At 41.4% G+C, this 27,709-nt stretch overlaps 1 protein-coding gene across 13 annotated transcripts in view; it reads right to left on the bottom strand.

Moving 5' to 3' along the window:
• Positions 1-27,709, bottom strand: part of cadps2 (Ca++-dependent secretion activator 2) — a 669,949-nt gene that overhangs the window by 525,530 nt on the left and 116,710 nt on the right. The gene's annotated exons all lie outside the window — the stretch shown is intronic.

Raw genomic sequence — 27,709 nt, 5'->3', positions numbered from 1 at the left:
GACTTTATTTAACCTGTCTTAGTGCGGTGGACCTTAGGACCCAGCAGCAGAGATCTGAATCCGCAGTGTTTCTGTTCAGGAAGATAATCACAATCACGATTGAAAATAAAGTGGAAATAATAAAGCGATCAGAAAGAGGTGAAATGCCATCGGTCATTGGAAAAGTGTTAGGCTACAGTCGGTCAACAATCGGAACAATTTTAAAGGATAAAGTGAGAAAGGCTCTGCCCCGATGAAAGCTACAATTATTACTAAGCAACTCAGTGGTTTAATTATTGGGTTTTGGGTTTTTATCCTCCACATCAACCAGGCACAATGGAGAGCATACTCGGGAGCAATCTGTCACTGGATCGAACTCGGAAAATTCCGTTCCCGAGCCTGGTGCTGAATCATACGTTCTTAAGTGTTTTATATGCATAGAAAGGTAAAATATATACTATATACGAAGACAAACGTTTGACTGACGTTAAATAATACTGGATATATCTGTTTCGACTTACTTAGTAAGAACTTCCGATTTTTTTCGATCCCGATCCACGAGAACCAACACACATCCTCCTGTATACTTTAAATCATCTCTAGATTACTTATAATACCTCAAACAATGTAAATGTTATGTAAAATATTTGTTATACTGCATTGTTTAGGGAATAATGACAAGAAAAAAAAGTCTGCACATGTTCAAACAACAAGTGCTGGAAGAGCACTTCTGGGTTTTTGCGATTTGCGCATGCAGAATTCGTGAATAAGGAGGGCCGACTGTACAACAACCAAAAAGCCACATTGGGCTTGTAGGTGGTAAAAATAGGACAGTCAGCATTGAAGTCTGTGATTGGCTGAGACAACTACAATTTTATTGGAGATTTTTCCACTATTTGCACACCACAACCCTACAATAGTCAACTGAAAATGAATTAAGAAACATTGTGTATGATGCCACAGTAGTGCTCAAGAATAGTCTTGGAAAACTTAAACATATCAAGGGAAGAATGAGAATACCACACTGAAATTTTACAAAGACCACTCAGTTCTTTATACTATCTGGGGTAAAGTAACCAGTGAAGTAAATTACATGGAGACTGAAGGAATTTCTTCCAAGGTTGAGTGAAGGCCATGGGCAATTCCAATAGGCCCAATATCCAAGAAATATGGGGTCTGTCAGGATCTGTCCTGAGTTTAAGGTCACCATCAATCTAGTACTAAAACAGATCAATATCCCTGCCAAGGATAGAGGATATTTTTGCAAACCTTTGAGAAAAACACTTTAGTAAAGTGGACTAAGCTGAGTCCTACCTACAGATGAAGATAAAAGAGTCCAAAGTGTTTCTCATCATAAACACACACAAAGGGCTTAATCACCATCATAGGCTTATATTTTTTTAGTAGCATCTCCACCTGCAGTCTGACTGAAAGCCATGGACCAGGTGCTGCAAAGCTAACCAGCCACTCTGTTACCTGGATGACATCATTTATTGTTCCCGGTTAGGATGACAAGAAATAGCTCCAAAATCTCAAAACAGTGTTAAAAAGACTAGAAGATTATTTGCTCAGAGCAAAATGCAACACATGTGAATTCTTTACACCAAGCATCACTTATTGTTGCCACACTATTGACACACAATGATTAAAAGTGTGCTGAGAAATTTCAAGGAGTGGTGGATACCCCAAGGGCAAAGGGCATGTCACAGTTGATGTCCTTTTCAGGATTTATCAATTACTATAACAGGTTTCTGCCAAACCTAGATGCCGTGCTCCACCCTTTGAACTCACTACTACAGATTGAGAAGAAATGGCAATTGTCAGGAAAGATATCATCACAGAAGAACAAGAAACCCTCCACAGTGATTAAATCTTCAGGCCTGAATGGGACAATTTAAGGTTTACTATGCTGTGGATGTCTAAATAGTAGTTGTATTATATAGTCGACTATGTATAGAGTTGAGATGCATTCTATATTGAGTTGGAGTTTAAGCGGGGAGTGGTGTTGAGTATTTAATGTTTCAGTATTAGTTGAGTGAGGTTGTAAATATATTGTTTGATTAAGCGTTTGTTTAAATAATTAATTACGAGTCATATCTAAAAGCACAGGTGATTATGTCACTACGCCACAAGTGCACACCTCACTAAAGTAAAAGCAAAGCTAAGACACACATTCACGGCTCTGTTTCCTTTCAATTTGTTTTCTGTTTTGAAGTGACAAAGCACAACACTGCTCAGTTAGCCCAGTGTTTTCACCTTTTTCTGTTTCAGTTCCAGAGTTCAGCACCTGCAGTTATATTTTTCATTTCAGTATCTGAATGCTGTATATTACATAAGCTGCTCCCATACAAGGCAAATGGAGCATTTTCCACCATACCATATTCCATCAACTTGTAGACAGTGGAAAAGGTATGATAGATTAAATGGAGTGAAATTCATTCGAAGTTGCGAGGGGATGTGTCAGTACCTCCTGTTAACTCTGTCTTTTTGTGTGTTTCCCCCGGCTGTCAGTCTGTGGTTTTGTATTGCCATGTGCTCCTGTCCCCGTTCCTGTTCTACTCTGGCCCCTGTATTACTGAGTACTCAGCCTCTCATTATTACGTGTATTGCTGCCACCCGTGTCTCATTGTGCTCCACCTATCCTCTGCCTCTCTGTTTATTGCTCAGTGTATTTCAGTCCTGTGTTTTCACCTGCTTGCTGCCAGATCGTGCCAGTGAATTTTCTTGAACCTTTCCAGCATTCGTATCTGAACTCTGTCCATCCGAATATTGACTCTGCCTGTTTCCCGCTTCTGGTTTTTGGATTTCTCTGGATGTTTTGATCTCTGCCTGAACTTTGACACCAACTTTGTTTGTGCCTTGGGATTTGTTACCCAATTAATATCACTGTGTGCACAGCACTGGGTCTGTGATTGGATCCCTGCTCCAGCACCCTGACGGGATGATTAGACGCTCACTTATTTATAAATGGCTACTGCCTGGCACACATTGCACTTGCCGCATATCAGACTATGTTATCTCAGTCATGCTTCAAGGAAGCATAAACTGCTTTTTATTTCTGGGGGGGGGTAGGGAGGTTGCAGATAAAACTAAATATTGCACAGTGAACATTCCACTTCTGCTCTGAGATGGAAGATTGGGTAACAAGGAAGCAATTGAAGATGTGTTGAAGACACAGTCCTAAGGAACTCATGGAACATTGCCCTGGGTCTAAGGTTATTGAAATCCATCAACCATAACAATGATCTTTTCGGTGAAGTATGGCTCTAACCATGGGATTTTCTTTTTGATGCTCAACTTCAGTTTTACTCGAGTTTCTGATGCCACACGTAGTTGAATCCCAGAGTGGGCATTGGTGGGCAAATTATTGGCAAGTGCTGATGAATGACAATAAGTTACAGGATAATGAATCGACTGGATTTGACTGTTTCTGAATAGTTCTGATACGTTGGTAAATTTTCCATACTATTAGTTTTTTTTGTGTGTTTGTAACTTCATTGGATCAGCATGATGACACACATGGTGGGTTCTTTAGGACGTATCTTCAGGACTTGTGTTGCATATAGTGTTCTCAGCAATGTTCTTCTTTAAACAAAGAACTGCATCATCTGGACCTGTTGAAGGGTCTTGGCCCAAAATGGCAACTATACTCTCTTCCGTAGATGCTGCTGGCCTGCTGAGTTCCTCCAGCATTTTGTGTGTGCTGCTTGGATTTCTAGCATCTGCAGATTTTCTTTTTTTATCATCTGGACCACGTGATTTCTGACGATGGCAGCCTCCAGATGAAGATGAAATGTACTATCTCTTTAGCCCTTTCACCTACAGATAGCCATGACTCTTTCTGCCGTGTTTATTTCACCCTTGACCTGAACGTCCCATTGTTAATGTTGGGAATTTTCCTGAAAGCTCCTCTTCCCATTGGTGAGGTTGAGAGCACAACAGTTATATTGGCTTTCTCCTCATCTATCACAAGCAGAGTCTTGCAAATTCCTTCTGGATTAGACCAGTTTGGTAATTAATGCTACTGTGCCATTCCCAGTAATACATAGAAATTTTGCCCAGTTGATCATTGCTGTGCTGTAGAAAGTGTGCATGCATGATCTGTGATATTGCTACAGTTCAGTGATTTTTCTAACTATTATCATTAAGTGCCATAGTGTGATTGGTGGCAGTTGCATTTATGCTATTGATTTCATCCCCAAGGACTTTCAAGGGATTTGTCTCCTATATAATATGTTCATTTAATTTGTGCATTTGGTGCTTTAGTGTACTAACAACTCAGCTGCTGTCAATGTCTTACATTATTTTAATACGGGCAGTTTGTCCACAAATTAAATATTTGTCCAATATGAGACATACATTTCTGTTAAAAATCAACTTCACCAATACACTCTGGATCTCATGTCTCAAAGCAACTCAAGTCATTAAAATGGGGCAAGCAGCCTCCAGCACTAATGCATTCTAGATTTCAAAACAACCTACAATAGCATCAACGAGTTCTGCAGAGCCAAGAACATGGAGTCACAGAACAAATCCTATCTATTAAATATGCCTCAAAGCCGTCAATGAGACCTTCAAGATTACAACTATGAAATTAGGAAGATAAAATGTGCCACAAGTATGTTTCAAGTAACTTTATCATCAGAGTGCCAGGCCCCTAGGTTCTTATTCCAGCCCACTCAAAAATCACTTAAGGTGGTCAGAAACCTGTCTGGAGCGTCTGGTGTGGTTTGAACTGGCTGTGTTAGATTACATTTGAATCAGGCTTAACTTTGTACACAAGATGAATAGACATTTGAAGCACTGGGACATTTTGCATTTGCATCAAGATTAGCAATACTCATAATGCATTCCCATTTCAGGCACCTCTATCTCAGCATCCAAGTATACAAAATACTGATGAAAAGGAGATCTATTTCAGACTTAAAAAAAAAAAAATAGTGTGTCTTCTTAACTTCACTGCAAAATCTTCCAGGAATATCAGAGAAGAGGATTGAAAATGACATTATATTATAGAAGGAACTATTCCAGATTCAGGAATGATTTTGCACTGGTCTGATGCCCATAAGGAGTACAGTTTAAACCATTTTTTGAACAACTCCCACAATTAGTGGACACAGAAGACTTCCATCCCTTCATTCCAGGTGGATATGACAACATACTATAAGACTATAAGACATAGGAGCAGAATTAGGCCATCTAGCCCATCAAGTCATCTCCGCCATTCAATCATGGCTGATCCTTTTTTCTATCTCCTCCTCAACCCCAGATCCTGGCCTTCTTCCCGTAACATAGAAATAAAGAAAACATAGAAAATAGGTGCATGAGTAGGCTATTCGGCCCTTTGATGCCATGTCCAATCAAGAACCTATCAATCTCTGCCATAAATACAACCAATGACCTGGCCTCCACAGCTGCATGTGGCAAAAAATTCCACACATCCACCACCTTTTAGCTAAAGAAATTTATCCGCATCTGTTTTGAAAGGGTGCCCCTCTATCCTGAGGCTGTGCCCACTTGTTCTAGACTCTCCCACCATGGGAAACACCCTTTCCACATCCACTCTATCTAGGCCTTTCAACATTTGAAAGGTTTCATACCGTGAATGTCAACCTTCAAACTGGTGGTCCAAGAAAAATTTAGAGATACTGTTCTTCTTTCCTAATGAGGGTTGGATGCCAGAAGACAGGGCATGATGGTAGGCAGATCTAATTTCCACTCGCCACTCCCATTTCAGGATAAACATGAGGCAATGATTTCCCAGAAAAGGAATTCCATTGCAACCTGGCACAGCGACTATGAAGTCCACACCTGCAGAGCTAGCAAATGCTTTCAAATTAGGTTAAGAATAAATGCACAGCTGAAGTCCTCAGTACAAGGGCCAACATACAATGATTACAAGTCCATGCTTGCAAACTGAGTCACTGCATTTTAGAGTGAACTGTTCTCCACTCTGATCCCTCTTGGTTCCACTACTTATAATTACCAACTATTACTGTAAGAATATACAATCACAGGCCCAGCAGGAAATAACTTCGGAGAGCATAACCATGCCTTTTCTTAATTGCCATAATTATGATCTCGATCTTCCCCTACTATAGCAAGAAGATGATTTTTACCAAGCTCTACAGTAAGTTCAGAACAGTTATGCCACACACTTTCAAAGCACCTTGATATGTATTTGCCCTTAATTAGACAAAGGCAATAGAGCAGTGGTTCCTAACATTTATTTATGCAATGGACCCCTACCATTAACTGAGAAATCCATGGACCGCAGGTTGGGAGCTCTCGCTCTGAAGGCATTGAACAGACTATGAGAGAGAGAACAATATAGATTTCCTTTACATGGCTGATATGCAGCTCACTGGGTAGAATGAATGGCACCAACTGAAGAGTACAGGCACTCAAACAGTTACAGAATCCAGATGAAAACAAAATACATAATGAAGGCCTCTGGGGCGTAAAATATGTGGATTGAAGATGGTCACTGATTCTCAATGCTAATTCTATATAACAAAATAAATCAGCAAAAGCCAATTGAAATAAGAGCTAATGACAAGGTCTGGCAGTATATTGAATTTGACTGCAGGATAGTGGATAAATGTAATATCTATGCATGTCCTTATCTATTAAACAGTTATGCTGTTTTTCTTCTTTTGGGAGATGCTGTAGGAGAACGGAGAGAAAATTAAATCAACATATGCTGTGTTCAGTTCTGAGCAAGGTTTCACAAGATGGCAAATGGAGACAAATCAGTATTAATACGTAAACATACTCTGATAGCAGCAGGTGTCAATGTAAAAGAGAATTGAATTGATAACGTGACTAATTCACGGCATGGCAACATACTGATAATCAACACAGATAATTCTGGAGAAAACATTTGGCATTATGTGCCATGTCATATGACATGGGTGATCATAGTCTTTTGACCATGATTGTTCTTGGCAATTTTTCTACAGAAGGGGCTTGCCATTGGCTTCTTCTGTGCAGTGTCTTTACAAGACAGGTGACCCCAGCCATTATCAATACTTTTCAGAGGTTGTCTGTCTGGCGTCAGTGGGTGCATAACCAGGACTTGTGATTTGCAGCAGCTGTTCATATGGCCGTCCACCATTTGCTTTCATGGCTTCACGTGATGTTGATCACGAGACTAGACAGGTACCACACCCAGCTCAAGGGTGACCTGCAAGTTAGCAGAGGGAAATAGTGCCTTACACCTCCTTTGGTAGAAATGTATTCCCACCCGGCTACCTGAAAAAAGACATTGCACCTTTGGAAGCATGCATGTAGTAAAGGACATATAATAATAAGGGGATTTGAATCCTCTTGGGCAACTGGGCAAACCAAATCAGCAGCAATAGAGTAGAGAAAGAATTCACAGAAGAGATGGTTTTCTAAATCAGCACATTGGTAACCAAAGAGATAACAAACTCTTCTAGCTAAGACCCTGTGGAGTGGGAAAAGGTTAAATAATCTGAAAACATAAAATACTGAAAACACTCAGCAGATCATGCAACCTCTGTAGACAGAGAAACAGAACATTTCAGATTGTTAACCTTGTCCGACCCTTTGTTTCAGAATGTCAGCATCTGCAGCTCTTTTTATAATTGAGGATTTTTAAAAATAATTAACTTGGTTAAGAAGTCTGAGTGGAAGAATGATCATAAATACAAAGATTGAAAGTGAATGGGTACAATATGAAACCTGGACATTCATTTAAACAACAAATTCCAAATAAGGTTATGATAGATAGGAAAACTGCCTTATAAAATGGTATAGCATAATAAAATAATTAATGGATGGTTTACAACAAAGTGGAAAAGCTATTCTGCCATGGGTAAAAGGGAAGTTGAAAATAGTATTAGATTAAAAGCCTTCCAATGTTGTTACAAACAATTAAACCAGAGGAATAATACTTTCAACTTCAGCAAAGAACCAAGAAATTAGTAAAGAAAGGGAAAGTAAGAGGATCATCTAGCAAGCACAAAACCAGACTGTAAAAGCTTCTATAGATATGCAAAAGAGGTGAAAAACAAAACAAACATTAAGAGGGTTCCTTACAGAATGAGACAGTAGGAATTATACTGGGAAATAAGCAAATGACAGTTTTGTCAGTCTTCATGAAAGGAAACAAGAAACTTTTCAGATCAGCTGAACAAAAAGCCTAAGGTGAATGAGCTGAAAGGAATTATATTTGATTTTAAAAAGTAATGGAGAAATTAATAAAGCGGAAAACTGATAAAAACTCCAAGAGCTGAGAACACGCAAAGAGATGGTTATAGAGGCTGTGGGTGTGCTGGTCATTATCATCATCGTTACCACAGACTCTAATATGATTCCCACAGGTTGGAAGAAAACAATTTTAAGGCTAATATTAAAAATAAAAAGGAGAGAAAGAAAGCAGGAACTCTAGGCAGCCTGGCCTTAGTAGTAGGGGAAAAAAATCTTAGAATCTATCATTAAAGTGACAACAGGATACGTAGTAAATAATAATTGCATTGAACAAATCTTAAATTTCTTTTGAGTTTGTAATGAACAAAAAGAGATAAAATTGAAACAAAAATATTAAGTAAAGAAAAGCTAAAAGTAAAATAGGCCTCCTGAGGACAGAAGCAGTTGATCCAGAAATTGGAAATCAGAAAATGGAGTTTTACCCAACAGGCCTTTTGTCTCAACTGTTGCAGTTAAGCAAGAAACAAAAATTTTTTTTTTTTTTTAAAAAAGGGGAAAAAATGAGTAGATACAGTATAGATAAATGTTAGAGAAGATGATGTTGGTAAAAATGTAAAAATCTCTTAGGCTGAATTATCTCACCTCAAGATATTAAAACAAGAGAACTGTGTTTGTCATGTTCTTCCAAATGTCACATGATCTAAGAATTGCTACCTTAGACTGGAAAAGTTCAAATGGCTCCGATTACTTGAGAATGTATAAAGAAACAACACTATTAGCTAATTAGTTTAATGCCGAAGATAACTAATTTTTGCTTGTAGATTCAGTTGCAGGTAAACAAAAAGGAAATGTCAACTCAAACTGAGGGATTTTTTATTAGATAATGATATTAAGGGTTATGCGGGTGGCAGGTTGGAGATACTGCTCTACCAAAGGAGGTGTAAGGCTCTCCTTCCTTCTGCTGGCCTGAAGATCACCCTTCGGCATGATGTAGCACCTAGTTAGCTCCACCACCACACCACCCTCTCCCGAACCATCAACCATGATGCCATGGGAGCAGGTGGTGGATGGTCATATGAGCAGCTGGTGCCCATTACAAGTTCTGGTAGTGCAACCACTGTCACCAAGCAGTCAATCTCTGAAGAGTATTGATAACAGCTGGGGTCACTTGTATTGTAAAGACGCTGCCCAGAAGATGACAATGGCAAACCACTTCTAAAGAAAAAAAACATTGCTAAAAAAAATCATGGTCATGGATAGAGCATGACTGCCGACATCATACAACATGGCACATGATGATGATGATTCAAAATGGAGGCTAATGGATGAAGGTAGGCTTGTCAGCTTCCAATTTCTTTTTAATTGGAAACATCAATTAACATGAAAAGTAGCAACAGAATGCTACTTGACCCTTCAAGTTTGCTTTCCCTTTCAAGATGGTCAAGGCTAACCATCCTTTTTCAATACTGTATTCCCCTCCCCCTACCTTCATCGCTGGCTTCTTCCTGCTTCCTTTCCATCCCTGATGAAGGATCTTGGCCTAATAAGTCAACTATTTATTCCTCTACATAGATGCTACCTTGCCTGCTGAGTTACTCCAGCATGTTGTGTGTGTTGCTCTTGATTTCCAGCGTCTCAGAATTGGAATCTTGTTGATTATTGCCAGCATGTGCTGTGAAATTTGTCCACTTAGCAGCAGCAGTACAATGCAATACATGATAACAGAAAGAAAAAAAAGTAAATCGATTACAATAAGAAAAAATAAATAAGTAAATCAATTACATCTGCTGAGAATCTTGCATTTAAAATAGGCTGCTCCACTGCAAAGTCTCTCTGAGGTATGCCTACCCTGAAGAGGAGAAGACAAACTTAGAGCAGAGTTCAGTGAGACCCTCTGTAGTCTGTACTGCTCTGACTCTTCAACCAGGTGCTCACCCAGACTCACCATCACAGCCAGGTGTCCTTCCTGGAAACTCATCTCAGCTGCCATCTTGTTCCACTGGCTTTCCCTCCCTCCTGCCTTCTTGTTCTGGCTTCTGCCTCTTTCTTTTCCAATCACGATGAAGGGTTTCAGTCTGAAACGTCAACTGGTTATTCCTCTTCATGGATGCTGTCTGACCTGCTGAGTTCTTCCAACGTTTTGTGTTGCACCACATTCCCATTCTGTTCCCATACCCTTACTTACCAAATATATTCAAAGACTTGGCGTCTGTAATGCTCTACACCAATGCATTACACAGCATCATCCCTCTCAGGGTGAAAAGTTGCTCATCTCACTCCTGAATTTCTTGCCCACTTGAGCTGAGACTGTAACCCCTCGTTCCCTTTCTGGATCCAGTTTCTGTATCCCTGTCAGAGGTTTTCAATAAATCCCCTCTCATTCTTCTGAATTGTAGTGAATATAGAACTCATCATTTTGATCTCTCTTCATAAACAGTCCCACCTTACAAACAAGTATATCGTTTCTTAGACAAGGAGATCAAAACTGAAATATCAGCTTCACAGAATGACAAAAATATATTTCCATTGTCCATGATCAGAATCATGTTTAATGTACTTACTCTTACAAAAGACAGAAGATTTTATTTTGAATATTGCTTTCATCAACAAATACCTCATGTACACATGGTTACTTTATGCAAGGACAGGTGATATATACTTTTTAAAGAAAAGCATTGTATTTTGTCATTGCTAATTAGCAGTTTCCCCCCACTCCTTTAATTCTGTGCAATCCATTCAATGCAAATAATGAAAACTAAAACAAAATTTCTAAAACAAAAATCAAAATACAAATTCTCTATTTACTTGTGGATAGAGTAACTGAATAGCAGAAGTTCAGAGTAGCTGACTGACCTTTGTCTCTTTATGTCCCTATATTTTCTAAGGTTTGTGGCTACAGGCACAGTACAGCAAATAATTGAGCTGGTTTTGTAACAATCACCAATGCAGACAGCAGACATCTAGCTCACTATAATCTTTTACATATCAAGGATTTGATTAAGTGCTAGAATGCAGAGCACTATGCTAGCAATATATACTGTCATTACAGTAACCTGTCCAAGGATCTGGAAAATCTCCTACACTTTTAGGCTTGATGAGAGGGCATACACACTCGAAAATGTAATGCTGATTAAAATTTTAATTGCACGGAAAAGCACTCCTGTATGCACAATGTATGATCTGACATTACCAGAAGCCACATTAAATTCACTAATGTGTAAAAGATTTATTCCCCAAAATATAATATTTATGATATTACCAAATGATTTTCTTTTAATAGATAATGGTGTCTGGTTCAGGTCAATGATAGCCCAGGTTAATAGGAACTTTTAAAACCATAAGACATAGGAGCAGAATTAGGCCATCTGGCCCATCGAGCCTGCTCCACCACTCAATCATGGCTGATCCTTTTTTTCTATCTCCTCTTCAACCCCAGTTCCCAGCCTTCTCTCTGTAACCTTTGATGCCATGTCCAGTCAAGAACCTATCAATCTCTGCCTCAAATACACCCAACAACCTGGCCTCCACAGCTGCATGTGGCAACAAATAACACAAATTCAACACTCTTTGGCTAAAGAAATTTCTCTGCATCTGTTTTGAAAGGGCACCCCTCTATCCTGAGGCTGTGTGCTCTTGTCCTAGACTCTCCCACCATGGGAAACGTCCTTTCCACATCTACTCTGTGTAGGCCTTTCAACATTCAAAAGGTTTCAATGAGATCCCCCCCCCCCCATCCTTCTGAATTCCAGTGAGTACAGACCCAGAGCCATCAAACATTCCTTGCATGATACTCCTTCCATTCCTGGAATCATCCTTGTGAACCTCTTCTAGAGCATTGGCTGATTGAACCTCCTCTCCAATGCCAGAACATATTTTCTAAGATGAGGGGCCCAAAACTGTTTACAATACTCAAGGTAAGGCCTCACCAGTGCCTTATAAAGCTTCAGCATCACATTCTTGCTCTTATATTCTAGACCTCTTGAAATGAATGCCGACAAGGCATTTGCCTTCCTCATCACCGACTGCAAGTTAACCATTAGGGTGTTCTGCATAAGGACTCCCAAGTCTCTCTGCATCTCAGATTCCTAGATTTTCTCCCCGTTTAGAAAGTAGTCTGCACGTTTATTTCTACTACCAAAGTGCATGACCATACATTTTCTAACATTATATTTCATTTGCCACTTACTTGCCCATTCTCCTAATCTGTCCAAGTCCTTTTGCAACCTACCCGTTTCCTCAACACTACCTGCCCCTCCACCAATATTCATATCATCTCTGCAAACTTGGCAACAAAGCCATCTATTCCATCATCTGAATCATTTATATACAGCGTAATAAGAAGTGGTGCCAACATGGGCCCCTGCGGAACACCACTAGTCACTGGCAGCCAACCAAAAAAGGATCTTTTTCCCCCCACTTGCTGCCTCCTATCAATCAGCCAATGCTCTAACCGTGTTAGTAACTTTCCTGTAATACCATGGGCTCTTAATCGGTAAGCAGCCTCAAGTGTGGCGCCTTGTCAAAGGTCTTCTGAAAGTCCAAATATACAACATCCACTGTTTCTCCTTTATCTATCCTACTTGCAATCTCTTCAAAGAATTCCAACAGGTTCATCAGGCAGGATTTTCCCTGAAGAAAACTATGCTGACTTTGGACCATCTTGTCCTGTACTCCATCACCTCATCCTTAAAAAATGACTCTAACTTCTAAGTACTTAGCTTTACTGTATAAAATATAATTAGTATACAATAAATAGGCATTGATGGCCTGCATGGATTTGGTGGTTCAAACCACCTGTTTTTCTGTGCTGTGTGACTCAAGAGCATTATCTTGAGAACTTATCCAGGAATCATCCTGTAACTCAATTTTAGTTAATCCCCTCATTCAACAATAACATTGACTGTGGATATAGTAGATAAACATTGGCAATATTAGCACGTTAGTCAGATTACTGGACTAGTATCCATATAGCCTGGGCAGCTGATAATGTTCAAATCCCATCACAGAATTTGGGAAACATGAATTCCAATCATTGAACAACACTCCGAATGAAAAGCCAGCAAGACTAACAAAGGCCACAAAACTATGGAATTGTCAGATCTCAATGTCTTGGATCTACCAGTCTTAAGTTCTACCAGAACTTAACTCCTGTCAAAAATCTGCGAAATAAGTTTAAAGACAAAGGGAAGAGAGGACATAAAGGGAGGACTGTGGTACCATAGACACCAGGAGAATTTGAGTGACACCAATAGTCATAGTGCTGGTTGAAATGAGCGTAGCAAAAGAGATCATTGATGTCTAATATAACAAAAAGAGGGAGAAGTAAAATAACGTATGTAAATGCAAGTCTGGACCAACAGAGGATTTAAAACTGATGAACAGTGTAGTCTGGAGGGCTCTAATAAGCTCAAAAGTCAAAAGATGATATGCTGTTCCTTAAGCTTTGCTAAAACTGTGTAGTTAAAGGCAGGTCAGGTTCAAAGTGCTCTACATTCAGAAATTATATAATGGGAATCAGCTCAATTCATAATGCAACAAGTGTATTACACACACTCTCTCTCTCTCTCTCTCTCTCTCTTTTCAAATACCATAGCAAGTACAATACAATCTCATGATCACTTTAAATAGGCAGCGTTCACTTGGAAGTGTTATGTGTTTGCATTTGCAACAGCCCAGTACTGGTGAGGGAAACATAACTTCATTATATTTTCATATCATGTGCTTCTGAGAAATAGGGATACAAGATTCCAGTATTTTTATGGCAGGAATGTCCTAAAGCAACAGGATGCGTTTAAGCATTTTTTTCCTGATAATTACTTTTTGCTGCTATTTGAAGTCACAAAACAAACTGAAAACACTTCAATGAGATACACAACAAAGATTTTGCAGCCACTTCAGTCTCAATCTTATCATTTCAGCGACAGCACTCCTAGCTGCCAAAACAAAGGTCTAAATAAGATGGAAGCACGAGAGAAAATCTTCACATTGTTCCAGAAGGCTCGCTTTCATTCGAGGATTTCATGACAACCTCAGTGCAGCGTTACTTGCATTGAAGCACAAACACAAGTATCAATTTAGATTCAGTCATCACTCCTGTGTTAAGACATTATGGAATCTTCAGCACATAATCTTGTTTCTCTCTCCAGTGCTGCATTGTTGCAATCCTTCCGAGTTTGTTAAACCTTATGCTGGAAGTGTAAAGAGCAAACACAAGGAAATCTGCAGATGCTGGACATTCAAACAACAACACACACAAAATGCTGGTGGAACACAGCAGGCCAGACAGCATCTATAAGGAGAAACACTGTCGACGTTTCGGGCCGAGACCCTTTGTCAGAAAGGGTCTTCTTCTGACGAAGGGTCTCGGCCCGAAACGTCGACAGCGCTTCTCCTTATAGATGCTGTCTGGCCTGCTGTGTTCCACCAGCATTTTGTGTGCTGCTGGAAGTGTAAAACACTGGCAAGCATTCAGCATGGATGCAGGCTGAAACCGCAGCTCTATTAGCAGTAAATATGAAGAATTAATGCGCTAAATGGTGAGCATTTTCCTCAGAGACCCCCCCCCCCCCCCATGCCCACTTTCTACCAGGTACAAAATAACACACACAACCCTTTCAATATCAGAAATTAATAGCACAAATCAATAGCCAGATAGTTTGAAATATACAATCTTTTGATAGTATTAAGAGGAATTGATAAGCAAAAACAATCACAGCAGTTTGTATACAGTCTGTGGATAGCATTTATGACACCTTCAGCTGGTCATTTCCCATCGTAACTGTGCACAAAAAGTGCTGCCATGTTACTTTCTAACTTGATCAGCATCATTTGACCCAAGTTAGCACATTCCATCGTCAACAAAACAATCAAGCCCAGCATTTTCATCTCCATTGTGCCTATCCTTCTAACCATCTGGCTCTAGATTAACCTGCAAATTCTGATTTTTTTTAAAATGCCTGCGTAGCACAGATGGGTAGTGATAAAATGTGTCAAACATTGCCAAGCAATCACAACCCAGTATAAGCCTGTTGATGCAAAAAAAAAGGGTAAATAAAAACCAGAAAATCTACTGTGAGTTTTCGCGTAATATGATTCTTTTCTCCTAAAGGGGATAAGCAAGGAATTTGATGAACAGATGCCAAATTATTGAATGATTTGCAATTGTCAGATTCTCTGCATACTGTATTTGCTGAATAACTATCAATCAGAGTAATAAAATCAGAGAAGAACAGATCAGAAACAGGCACTTCAACCCATCTAGAGAGTGGCAAACTATCATTCTGTCTACTCCCATTGATCTGCACCCATATTCAAGCCATTCATACCCATCCCATCCATCTGTCTGTGAACCTGCATCCCCTACTTCTGCTGGCAGATTGTTCCACACTCTCACTAACCTCTGAGTGAAGTTCTCCCTCTTGTTCCCTTTAAACATTTCATCATCACCCTTAACCCATGACCTATAGTTCTAGTTTCACCCAACTTCAGTGGAAAAATCCTGCTTACATTTACACTATCCATACCCCTATCATTTTGTATCTTCTTTTGCCTTTCAACTCACGAGTGAGCATAGGCCATCACCAACATCTTTCCAGATCAGCCTGTCTTGTGCATGTCTCTCCAGCTGTGACCATGTCATTCCCACTCTCCTGGCATCAGTTAACACTCCCGTCCTCCATTGTGGATTTGATCCTACCTCAATTTCGCTTGACTTGAGGATTCCATGTGAGAGCTTGTCTGGTGATACTGTTTGGGGGCTTCCTCAAACTATGTCCAATCCAGCACCACTTCCTTCTCTTAATCTCTACTTCAATTGGTGTCTGGTTGGTCCTTTGCCATAATTCTGTATTGTTCACATAGTCTGTCCACGTTAGGCCCAGAATCTGATGTAGGCATTTGTTGATGAAGGTCTGAATTTTTCTGAATACTTCTGATGTCAGTCTCCAAGTTTCAGAGCCAGATAGGAGGACAGATTTGACATTCAAGTTAAAGATTCTCATTTTGGTGCTTAACCTTAGTTCTTTTGCCGTCCAAACTAGACGTAGTATTATAAAGGCTCCTCTGGCTTTTTGGATCCTGGTCTTTACATCCTCATCAACATCTAGGGGATAAAGTCCTAACCTATTCAACTTTTCCCTACAACCCAGGTTCTCAAATCTTGGTGACATGCTTGTAAATTTTCTCTGCACTCTTTCAATCTTATTGACATCTTTCCTATAGGTAGGTGACCAAAACTGCACACAATACTCTAAATTAGGCCTCACCACCATTTTATACAAGTTCAACTCCTGTACTGTACTAAATACTTTGATTTACGAAGGCCAATGTGCAGTCATCCCACCTCTCCTGGAAGTTCCCAGACAGCGAGAGCAAGAGGGAGTATCCTGATTGGTCTCTCTTCGTGCTAAATAGACCTATCAGTTTTCTCTGTGGGCGGGCTTTAGAATTGACCTAAAAAATAATGACAGTGTCGCCCGCTGCACTGTTTGCAACAGTGACTTTTCTGTTGCTGGTGGTGGGTTAAAATGTAAAAAACATGTTGAGGTGAGTTTAACAGGGGTCATTTGTTCATTAAGTGGCCAGTGAGTGAGTGGGCCAGTGAAGGAGTGGAGATTTGAGGCTTTGACTCGAAAGGCTGCGACAAGAAGAGGCGGAGGACGAGCTTGTTCCCAGTTAGTCTTTACAATGCCTCCTGAGACGGTGATGTGCCTCTCCTGTGAGATGTGGTAGTCTTGGGGGAACTCCCCTCTCCCGCAGAGTCACATCTGCCAGAAGTGCTTGCGGCTGGGCGATCTGGAAGACCGTGTGAGGAATCTGGAGCAGCAACTGGATGACCTTCGACTCATAAGGGAGAATGAGGCAGTCATAGATGAGAGCTACAGGGAGGTAGTCACACCTAGGCTGCCGGAAGCAGGTCGTTGGGTAACAGTCTGAGAGGGGAAAGTGAGGGAGAGTAGACAGGTAGTGCAGAGCACCCCTGTAGCCATTCCCCTGAGTAATAAGTTTACTGTCCTGGATGCTGTTGGCAGGGACGACCGACCAGGTGTGAGCCACGGTGGTAGGGCCTCTGGCACTGAGTCTGACCCTGTGGTGCAGAAGGATGGGATGGAGAAGAGGAGAGCTGTCGTCATTGGAGACTCTATAGTCAGGGGAGCAGACAGGAGATTCTGTGGACGTGAGAAGGAAACCTGCATGGTTTGTTGCCTCCCGGGTGCCAGGGTCCGGGATGTCTCTGACCGGGTGCATGACATCCTGGAACGAGAGGGAAAGCAACCAGAAGTTGTGATACATGTTGGGACCAACGACGTAGGTGGGAAGAGGGATGAGGTCCTGAAGTGTGAGTTTCGGGAACTAGGCAGAAGGCTGAAGAACAGGACCTCAAGGGTGGTGTTCTCAGGATTGCTGCCAGTGCTATGTGATAGTGATGGTAAGAATTGGAGGAGATGGCAGTTGAATGCGTGGCTGAGGAGTTGGTGCAGAGGGCAGGGTTTTAGATTTTTGGACCATTGGGATCTCTTCTGGGAAAGGTGGGACCTGTACAGATTGGATGGGTTGCACCTGAAATCAAGGGGGAGCAATATCCTTGCTGGTAGGTTTGCTAGCATGGTTCGGGAGGGTTTAAACTAATTTGCAAGGAGGATGGGACCCAGAGTGATAGAGCAGTGAAAGAAGTGCAAGGAGTAAAGCCAGATCTAACATATAGAGAGGCTTTGAGGAAAGAGAAGCAGAAGAAAGGGTATAAAGGTAGTAAGGTAGAAGGGCTAAAGTGTGTGTACTTCAATGCAAGAAGCATCAGGAACAAAGGTGATGAACTGAGAGCTTGGATACATACATGGAATTATGATGTAGTGGCCATTATGGAGACTTGGCTGGCACCAGGACAGGAATGGATTCTCAATATTCCTGGATTTCAGTGCTTTAAAAGGGATAGAGAGGGGGGAAAAGGGGAGGAGGGGTGACATTACTGGTCAGGGATACTATTACAGCTGCAGAAAGGGTGGGTAATGTAGCAGGATACTCTTTTGAGTCAGTATGGGTGGAAGTCAGGAACAGGAAGGGAGCAGTTACTCTACTGGGAGTATTCTATAGGCCCCCTGGTAGCAGCAGAGATACCGAGGAGCAGATTGGGAGGCAGATTTTGGAAAGGTGCAAAAATAACAGGGTTCTTATCATGGGTGACTTTAACTTCCCTAATATCGATTGGCACTTGATTAGTTTCAAGGGTTTAAATGGGGCAGAGTTTGTTAAGTGTGTCCAGGATGGATTCCCGTCACAGTATGTTGATAGGCCAACTAGGGGGAATGCCATACTAGATCTAGTATTAGGTAACGAACTGGGTCAGGTCACAGATCTGTCAGTGGGTGAGCATCTGGGAGACAGTGATCACCGCTCCCTGACCTTTAGCATTATCATGGAAAAGGATAATCAGAGAGGACAGGAAAATTTTTAATTGGGGAAGGGCAAATTATGAGGCTATAAGGCTAGAACTTGCGGGTGTGAATTGGGATGATGTTTTTGCAGGGAAATGTACTATGGACATGTGGTCGATGTTTAGGGATATCTTGCAGGATGTTAGGGTTAAATTTGTCCCGGTGAAGAAGATAAAGAATGGTAGGGTGAAGGAACCATGGGTGACAAGTGAAGTGGAAAATCTAGTCAGGTGGAAGAAGGCAGCATACATGAGGTTTAGGAAGCAAGGATCAAATGGGTCTATTGAGGAATATAGGGTAGCAAGAAAGAAGCTTAAGAAGGGGCTGAGAAGAGCAAGAAGGGGCAATGAGAAGGCCTTGGCGAATAGGCTAAAGGAAAACCCCAAGGCATTCTTCAATTATGTGAAGAACAAAAGGATGACAGGAGCGAAGGTAGGACCGATTAGAGATAAAAGTGGGAAGATGTGCCTGGAGGCTGTGGAAGTGAGCGAGGTCCTCAATGAATACTTCTCTTCGGTATTCACCACTGAGAGGGAACTTGATGACGGTGAGGACAATATGAGTGAGGTTGATGGTCTGGAGCATGTTAATATTAAGGGAGAGGAGGTGTTGGAGTTGTTAAAATACATTAGGACAAATAAGTCCCTGGGGCCTGATGGAATATTCCCACGAGGCAAGGGAAGAGATTGCTGAACCTCTGGCTAGGATCTTCATGTCCTCATTGTCCACGGGAATGGTACTGGAGGATTGGAGGGAGGCAAATGTTGTCCCCCTGTTCAAAAAAGGTATTGGGGATGGTCCAGGTAATTATAGACCAGTGAGCCTTACGTCTGTGGTGGGAAAGCTGTTGGAAAAGATTCTTAGAGATAGGATATATTGGCATTTAGAGAATCATGGTCTGATCAGGGACAGTCAGCATGACTTTGTGAAAGGCAGATCGTGCCTAACAAGCCTGATAGAGTTCTTTGAGGAGGTGACCAGGCATATAGATGAGGGTAGTGCAGTGGATGTGATCTACATGGATTTTAGTAAGGCATTTGACAAGGTTCCACATGGTAGGCTTATTCAGAAAGTCAGAAGGCATGGGATCTAGGGAAGTTTGGCCAGGTGGATTCAGAATTGGCTTGCCTGCAGAAGGCAGAGGGTCATGGTGAGGGAGTACATTCAGATTGGAGGGTTGTGACTAGTGGTGTCCCACAAGGATCTGTTCTGGGACCTCTACTTTTTGTGATTTTTATTAACGACCTGGATGTGGGGGTAGAAGGGTGGGTTGGCAAGTTTGCAGACGACACAAAGGTTGGTGGTGTTGTAGATAGTGTAGAGGATTGTTGAAGATTGCAGACAGACATTGATAGGATGCAGAAGTGGGCTGAGAAGTGACAGATGGAGTTCAACCCAGAGAAGTGTGAGGTGGTACACTTTGGAAGGACAAACTCCAAGGCAGAGTACAAAGTAAATTGCAGGATACTTGGTAGTGTGGAGGAGCAGAGGGATCTGGGGGTACATGTCCACAGATCCCTGAAAGTTGCCTCACAGGTAGATAGGGTAGTTAAGAAAGCTTATGGGGTGTTAGCTTTCATAAGTCGAGGGATAGAATTTAAGAGACGCAATGTAATGATGCAGCTGTATAAAATTCTAGTTAGGCCACACTTAGAGTACTGTGTCCAGTTCTGGTCGCCTCAGTATAGGAAGGATGTGGAAGCATTGGAAAGGGTACAGAGGAGATTTACCGGGATGCTGCCTGGTTTAGAGAGTATGGATTATGATCAGAGATTAAGGGAGCTAGGGCTTTACTCTTTGGAGAGAAGGAGGATGAGAGGAGACATGATAGAGGTGTACAAGATATTAAGAGGAATAGACAGAGTGGACAGCCAGAGCCTCTTCCCCAGGGCACCACTGCTCAGTACAAGAGGATATGGCTTTAAGGTAAGGGGAGGGAAGTTCAAAGGGGATATTAGAGGAAGGTTTTTCACTCAGAGAGTGGTTGGTGCATGGAATGCATTGCCTGAGTCAGTGGTGGAGGCAGATACACTAGTGAAGTTTAAGAGACTACTAGACAGGTATATGGAGGAATTTAAGGTGGGGGGTTATATGGGAGGCAGGGTTTCAAAGTTGCCACAACATTGTGGGCCAAAGGGCCTGTAATGTGCTGTACTATTCTATGTTCTATTAGCAGAGCTAATGTTATTTAAACTAGCTGGCTAGCTGCTAAGGAGCTACTCGAATGAATGAATGATCTTTATCGTCATTATACATAGATACAATGAAACTCTGTTTGGCTTCCTCTCAGGTAATTAAATAAAGCGGAAGATAAAAACAAGACAGTAATAGCAAAACTCTGTTGATATCCTACGTGATGAAGCCAAACTCCCTGTAGACTTGCTTAAAGTTGTAATAGAATAAAAAAAAACTCCATGATAATATAAGTACATATTTTACTGTCACATTTTCTGCGTATACCCAACTTGGTTTACAGATTAAACAAAAATCACTAAACAAAGTATTACATACACCCTTGGAGGTCGACGGGGTGGGGGGTATATGGGGTTGCGGGGGTGCTACCTCCCTGAAATGAGTTTTTGCAGGGTGGAATGTCTGAATGTGCCAAAAGCATTCTTTATGACTATCTACCTGTGACACCACTTTCAAGGAACTATACATCTCTATCCCCAAATCCCTGTTCTACTACACTCCTCAGTGGCCCACTGCTCACTGTGCAAGTCCTACCATGTTTGTCCTCAAAGTTCCACACCTCACACTTGTTTGCATTAAATTCCATCTGCTATTTTTCAGCCTCATTTTCCTCCTGGTTTAGATCCTGCCACAAGCTTTGATAACCATACTCTGTCCACTACACCCTCAGTCTTGGTGTCGTCTGCAAATTTTTAAATCCCATTTATCACATCATTCAGATCATTGATATAGACTGCAAGAAACAATGGGCCCATCACTAATGGTTTGTTACAAAATAAAGATACTGATAGTTTAAGGATTACCTGCAGTAAGAGGTGCAGGAACCTGCAAAACTTGCAGTTGTCGAGTCTCTTTGGGACGAGACCTCTCCACTAGGAGCAGGAGGGGAAAATGTACAATAGCAGTTGTAAGAGATTCAGTCCTTAGAGGACAAGTAGAAACCCATGTCATTTTGCCAGGCAGAGGACACCGTTGAATCCGGGTGGAAGGGATGTGGATGAAATCTGCCACCATGGTTTATGCTGGTCACATTATCGAGTAGAGTAGCTAAGAGATCTTTTCAGACACTACCTGGATCTGGAAGACCAAACACTGGAAACCAATGGATGCAATCACTATCTCTGCCAACCATAAAATATGGATATGCAATTTAGGAACAGGAGTATTTGACAGAAAGACTAAAGGGAGGGGGTTATATTAATATATATTCCGGTTGTTGGGATCTGAACATCATTAGAAGGCCAGTATTTATTGCCCTTGTGAAGGCAGTAAAGAGTAATCTTGAACCACTGAAGTCTTTCTGATGAGAGGACTCAAACTGCTGTAGGGTAGGATATTCCAGGAATTCACAAACACAAAAAAATAATCTGTAGACGCTGGAAATCCAAAGCAACACACACACACTAAGTGCTGGAGGAACTCAGGAGGTCAGGTCGCATCTATAGAAATGAATAAATAGTCACTGTTTCAGGCAGAGACCCTTCTTCAGTACTAGAATGGAAGGGGGAAGATGCCTGAATAATAAGGTGGGGGAGGGAAAGGAGGATACTGGAAGGTGATAAGTGAAGCCAGGTAGGTAGGAAAAGGAAATGGCTGAAGAGGAAGGAATCTCCCACTTCCTTTTCTCCCATGGTCCACTCTCCTCTCCTATCAGACTCCTTCCTGTGATGCATTCCAAAATCAGGATCCAGTTGGGGCTGCTCCCATGCGCCATCTGGTGCTTCAACCTTCCTGCTGGAAGAGCTTTGGTCTTCAGAGGGTGCTGCTGGAGTAGTCTGGGTGAGCACCAGTGTGGAGTTTTGTGAATGGTACATACCAATGCCACTGTCTGCAGGAGACGAAGGGACTGAGTGGTTAGGGTGGCGAGTGGTTGCCAAACAAATGAGCTGCTTTTTCCTGGATGGCATCAAGTTACTTGAATATTGTTGGAACTTCACTGATCACGATAAATTGTGGAGTATTTAACCACTCTCCTGACTAGGATGGAACACCGCTCCAAACAGAAAGAAAGTTGTGTTAGAATCAGATAATCAGATGGGGTAAGATGAAGCCAGGTCAGTGGCAGTTCAGTCACATGCACCCCTGGAAGGAACTGCCACTATAAAATCTGCACGTACACAAGGCCCGAGGCATTATGTGCTACTTTACACAAGGAAACCTACGAGGACAGCCTATTTGTCTGAATTGTTTATGCATAAAGGAAATAATTGACAGTTCTGAGGTGAAAGAACAGGATGTGGAAGGCAAATTGGGACATTAGAAGTGTAAGCTGTGATTCCAGTGTATGCCTGTGGGCACAATCAGGTGACTGTCGCAGCTTCATAGCAGGGTATGGGCCACACCCTTTGTACAGCAACACACCAAGGTCACTCCATACCTGCTAAACACGTTATTCCATGCACATTTTCTGTTTCACCTCAGCCATGCACTCCACCCAACTCCTAGTGCATGCCCCAGCTTGTCTGAACCACATTCACAGCACATCAGTGGGAACAAAGGATCAGTCAGTTGACGTGAAGTTGTCCTATCCCCTGATTGGGTGCCTACACCAGATGTCTCAGCAAAATAGTTGAGGCCATTCAGGATAATCACGAGAAGATATTTCTTTCGAGGGTGAGAAATCATTGGAATTCAGTGATCAAGGGTGTTTGGGAGCTCAGGACGCAGAACACTCAAAACAAATTGATGGATTTTGCTTAGACAGCAAGGATTATGTTGGAAGGTAGAACGGGGTAAAAGTTCAGCCACCATCTTATTTAATAGCAGTAGCAGAGCAGCACAAGGGGCACAAGATGACCTACAGAGAGAAGGTGGAAGAGCTGGGGGCCTGGTGCCAGACAAATAATCCCTTCCTCAACGTCAACAAGACAAAGATGGTTATTGACTTCAGGAGAGTTCACACCTGTTTACATTGGAGAGACAGCCATGGAAATTGCGAGTAGTTCCTATCTCCTGGGAGCACACATCTCACACAAACACTCATGGCCCCAGAACACATTCTAGACAATCAAGCTCAGCAACTCCTCTCCTTCTGAGGAGGCTGAAGTGAGCTGGACTATACACATCAATACTCGCAACCTTTTACAGATGCGCAGTGGAGCGCATCCTAACACGCTGTATCACTGCACGGTATAGAAACGGCAACGCAGCGGATCGGAAGGCTCAACAAAAGGTAGCCAAGACTGCCCAACTCATCACCAGCACCAGCTTACCTGCCATCAAGGACATAGTGTATTTACAGAAAGTTGCCAGTAAAAGGCCAGCAACATCATTCAGGATACCACCCACCATGTTCATGGACTGTTTGTCCCACTCCCTTCAGGGAGGAGGTTACCTAGCATCCACCAGACTCAAAAACAGTTACTTTCCATAAGCAGCAATGCTGAGCAACACCTCCACCATGCCCACTTTATTGTTGATTGTAAGAATCTGACAGGAAATGTATTTATATTTATTGTGTTTTTATTATTGTGTTCTTTATCGGTTTTTTTGTGCTACATCAGATCCAAAGCAACAATTATTTCATTCTCCTTACCCTTGTTGAAATGTTGAAGGAAGAAGTAGTAATATTTATGACCAAACTCAGTTGACTAGGGCTCTGTGATAGAATGTTTACTCCAATGTCTTTGCTTAGTTTTCAAAATATTAAAAGCCACATAGCAATATGGGTATTATAGCTACTGAATTTCAATCCAGAGACCTGGGTACCAAAAATTACATTAAGCAATCTTGAATTTAAACAGCTGCCTTCAAGTATTGAGAGTTCCTCAGCAACTTACTGTTGCATTGCTGTGCACTCCTGCATCAAATCATGCCTCCTACAGGCAAGTGCTTCTCTGTCAATCTGTGACCTGGGAGAACTTTTCCCACCCATTTCTATCAAGTTAGCATCCATTCATTCAGCAGCAGTAGTTTCCTGCACCTAGAAGTGTGCCATGTACATTATTGACCTTTCAAAAAGGTCAAGTCATCAGGTTGCATCTGCAAGGTTTAGCAGTGGTAGCTGTGAGATCTTGCAACACAGAAATGGACAGCACTGACCTGAAGATGATACAACATGGCAGTACACAGGGAAGTTTGATACTATCCTGAGAACTCTGGAATTTAAAACTGCCACACATACAGGATGAAAAACACTGTTTAAAATGCGTAATACAAAATACTTTAGGTTTCTGGGCATCATTTAATTCATGGAGTACTGTACGTTTTTTTTTTCCATTTTGAATTACTACACAGAGTGCAATTACCAATACCTCAACCTCAACAATGAAAACTGAGTGAAAAGGGTGAACATTGAACAGTCATCTGCACACATGCCAACTAAAGGATGCAAATTATCAATGGCTAGAAGGAACAGATACAATATTGGTGGGAACCTCAACGATTTGCACGAGACCAACAGAACAATAACTGAAAATAGTTTAGTATGGAACGTGACAGAGAGTTACTCTAAGTCTACGGAAGGTCACACAGCAAGAAGTATACAGTTTTCTCACAGTATGTTTCCAATGGCTTAAACATTGAGAGAGGAGAAAGGAGCAAAGATGCAAAATTCCACACAGAGAACCTACAGACTCCTGTGAATTGCCCTCTGACGAGGTCAAGTTTAAATTGTGACTGCTGGGGGTTGCTGGGACAGGCCACTCAGCTCAAAGGGTTGGAGGGGTCTATTCCTCACTGTATCGCTAAAGAAATCAATATGCTGATATCCTCTGCTCAGATGGAAGAAGGGCTGTTCACCATCCTCAGAGTGACAATTGCTTCAGCATCTTTTCTTGACAATGCAAAACTCTCTCTCCCAAACCCAAATAGCCTCCTTAAACCCCACTTATTCAAACGCATTTTTGGTCACCTCCTCTAACTTTTCCTCACTTAACTTAGACTCGGACAATGAAGCTCCTTGGACATGTGCTGCTCTACTAAGAGATGCTGCAGAATTTGAAATAGAAGTCCAAGAGCCTTCTCTCCTGTAATTGTCCCAGTCCTTCTCTTGTCCAAGCTTCAGTAAAAACTCTAACTGAAGGATAAAAAGTAAAATTTCAAAAATAAACATCCAATGTCACATCTTCATTTAATCTCCACCCTCCTGTAAATCCAACAATATTCTTCATCCTTCACAAACATTTTCAAGTAAAATTTGCATCTGCAAAGAAACACTGCCCCTTTTGTAGTAATTAATCACTTCAGTGACGCAAATGTTTATAATTCCCGTCATATCACACATGTAATTTTATGCACAGCATGGGCTCAATTATCCCATTTGTAGCATCACCTAACACCAGCTCAACAAATTAATTGACAGTCAAATGAGCACTAATGTTTTCTGACATCTCCATGCAAATTAGTCTGGACATGTGAATGCATGCCTGCAGTATTCTAAAATCAATTCTTCAACATACTGAAAACAATGCAAGAAATCCATCCTTTCACAACAAAACATCATCTCCATTCATTATGGCAGCTTTAACTTCCTCTGTGACAAGATCTCTGAGGATCTATCCTGGTCCCAACATATCGATGTAGTTATAAAGAAGGCAAGACTGTGGTTATACTTAATTAGGAGTTTGAAGAGATTTGGCACGTCAACAAATACAGTACATTCAAAAACCTCTATAGTTGTACTGTGGAGAGCATTCTGACAGGCTGCATCACTGTCTGATATGGAGGGGCTTCTGCACAGGGCTGAAAGAAGCTGCAGAAGGTTGTAAATCTAGACATCTCCATCTTGGATACTAGCCTACAAAGTACCCAGGACATCTTTAGGGAGTGATGTTTCAGAATGGCAGCGTCCATTATTAAGGACATCCAGCACCCAGGGCATGGTCTTTTCTCACTGTTAGGAGGTACAGAAGCCTGAAGGCACACACTCAGCGATTCAGGAACAGCTCCTTCCTCTCCGCCATCCAATTCCTAAATGGACATTGAATCTTTCGAGACTACCTCACTTAAAAAAAAAGTATTTCTGTTTTTGCACTGTTTTAATAATCTATTCGAAATACATAATTGATTTACTTATTTATTATTTTTTAATCTTTTTTTTAATTATTTTTTCTCTCTGCTAGATTATGTATTGCATTGACTTGCTGCTGCTAAGTTAACAAACTTCATGTCACATGCTGGTGATAATAAGCTTGTTTCCGATTCTGATGGTGATATTGGTAAATGAACAAACCCTTAGATTAAGGGACATTACAGCAAAGCGGATGCTATTTCCAGCCACTGCATCAGCGTTGCTAGATTTGGGGCAGAGCAGGAAGGAAGCTTTAAAGTAACTTTAAGCATACCCCAGGCCCTGCCATCAGTTTTGCTTTAAACAAGAAACTTGTAGCTAAATGCAAACTATGAAATAAACTGATTTTGTAACATCTTTTCGTCTCTCAGGATGAACTCCAATGAAATCAAGCCCACAGTTTGTCAGAGGATCCAAGGTTTTCATAAAGAACACCTAGCTATTTTATTTTTGCAAGTTTGAGATATTCTATATTCTAAAAATTAAGGTTTTTGATTCTGTGGTATTCATTCCTGGGCATTTCCTGGCTCACAGTAGCATCATAGGATAGCCCAATTATTGGTTGCCCTTCAGATCTATTCATCACCAACTGGAAAATGAACAGTCTTCACTAACCAACAGAATGAGCCTTGAGCCAGGTTCAATCCCGACTTCCAGTCCTGCTTTTGTGGAGTGTGCATGCTCTGCCAAAGACCTTGTGGTTCTCCAATTTCCACCCATATCCTAAAGATATCAGTTGGTCAGTTAATTGGTACCTGAAAATTAACTCTAATGTGTAAACTAATGCCAGAATTTGGGTGCAAATGTTATAGGGGAAAACTGAGGAGGTTGGGAATGAGATTGGTGAGAACTGGCATGGATTCAATGGGCTTAATGGCCCCCATCTGGAATGTGGCATTTCCTTCACAGCCAATCTTTTTCC

Source organism: Hemitrygon akajei, chromosome 10 (assembly GCF_048418815.1).
Source record: "Hemitrygon akajei chromosome 10, sHemAka1.3, whole genome shotgun sequence".
Lineage (NCBI taxonomy): Eukaryota > Metazoa > Chordata > Chondrichthyes > Myliobatiformes > Dasyatidae > Hemitrygon > Hemitrygon akajei.
This window is presented reverse-complemented; position numbering and strand designations above follow the sequence as displayed.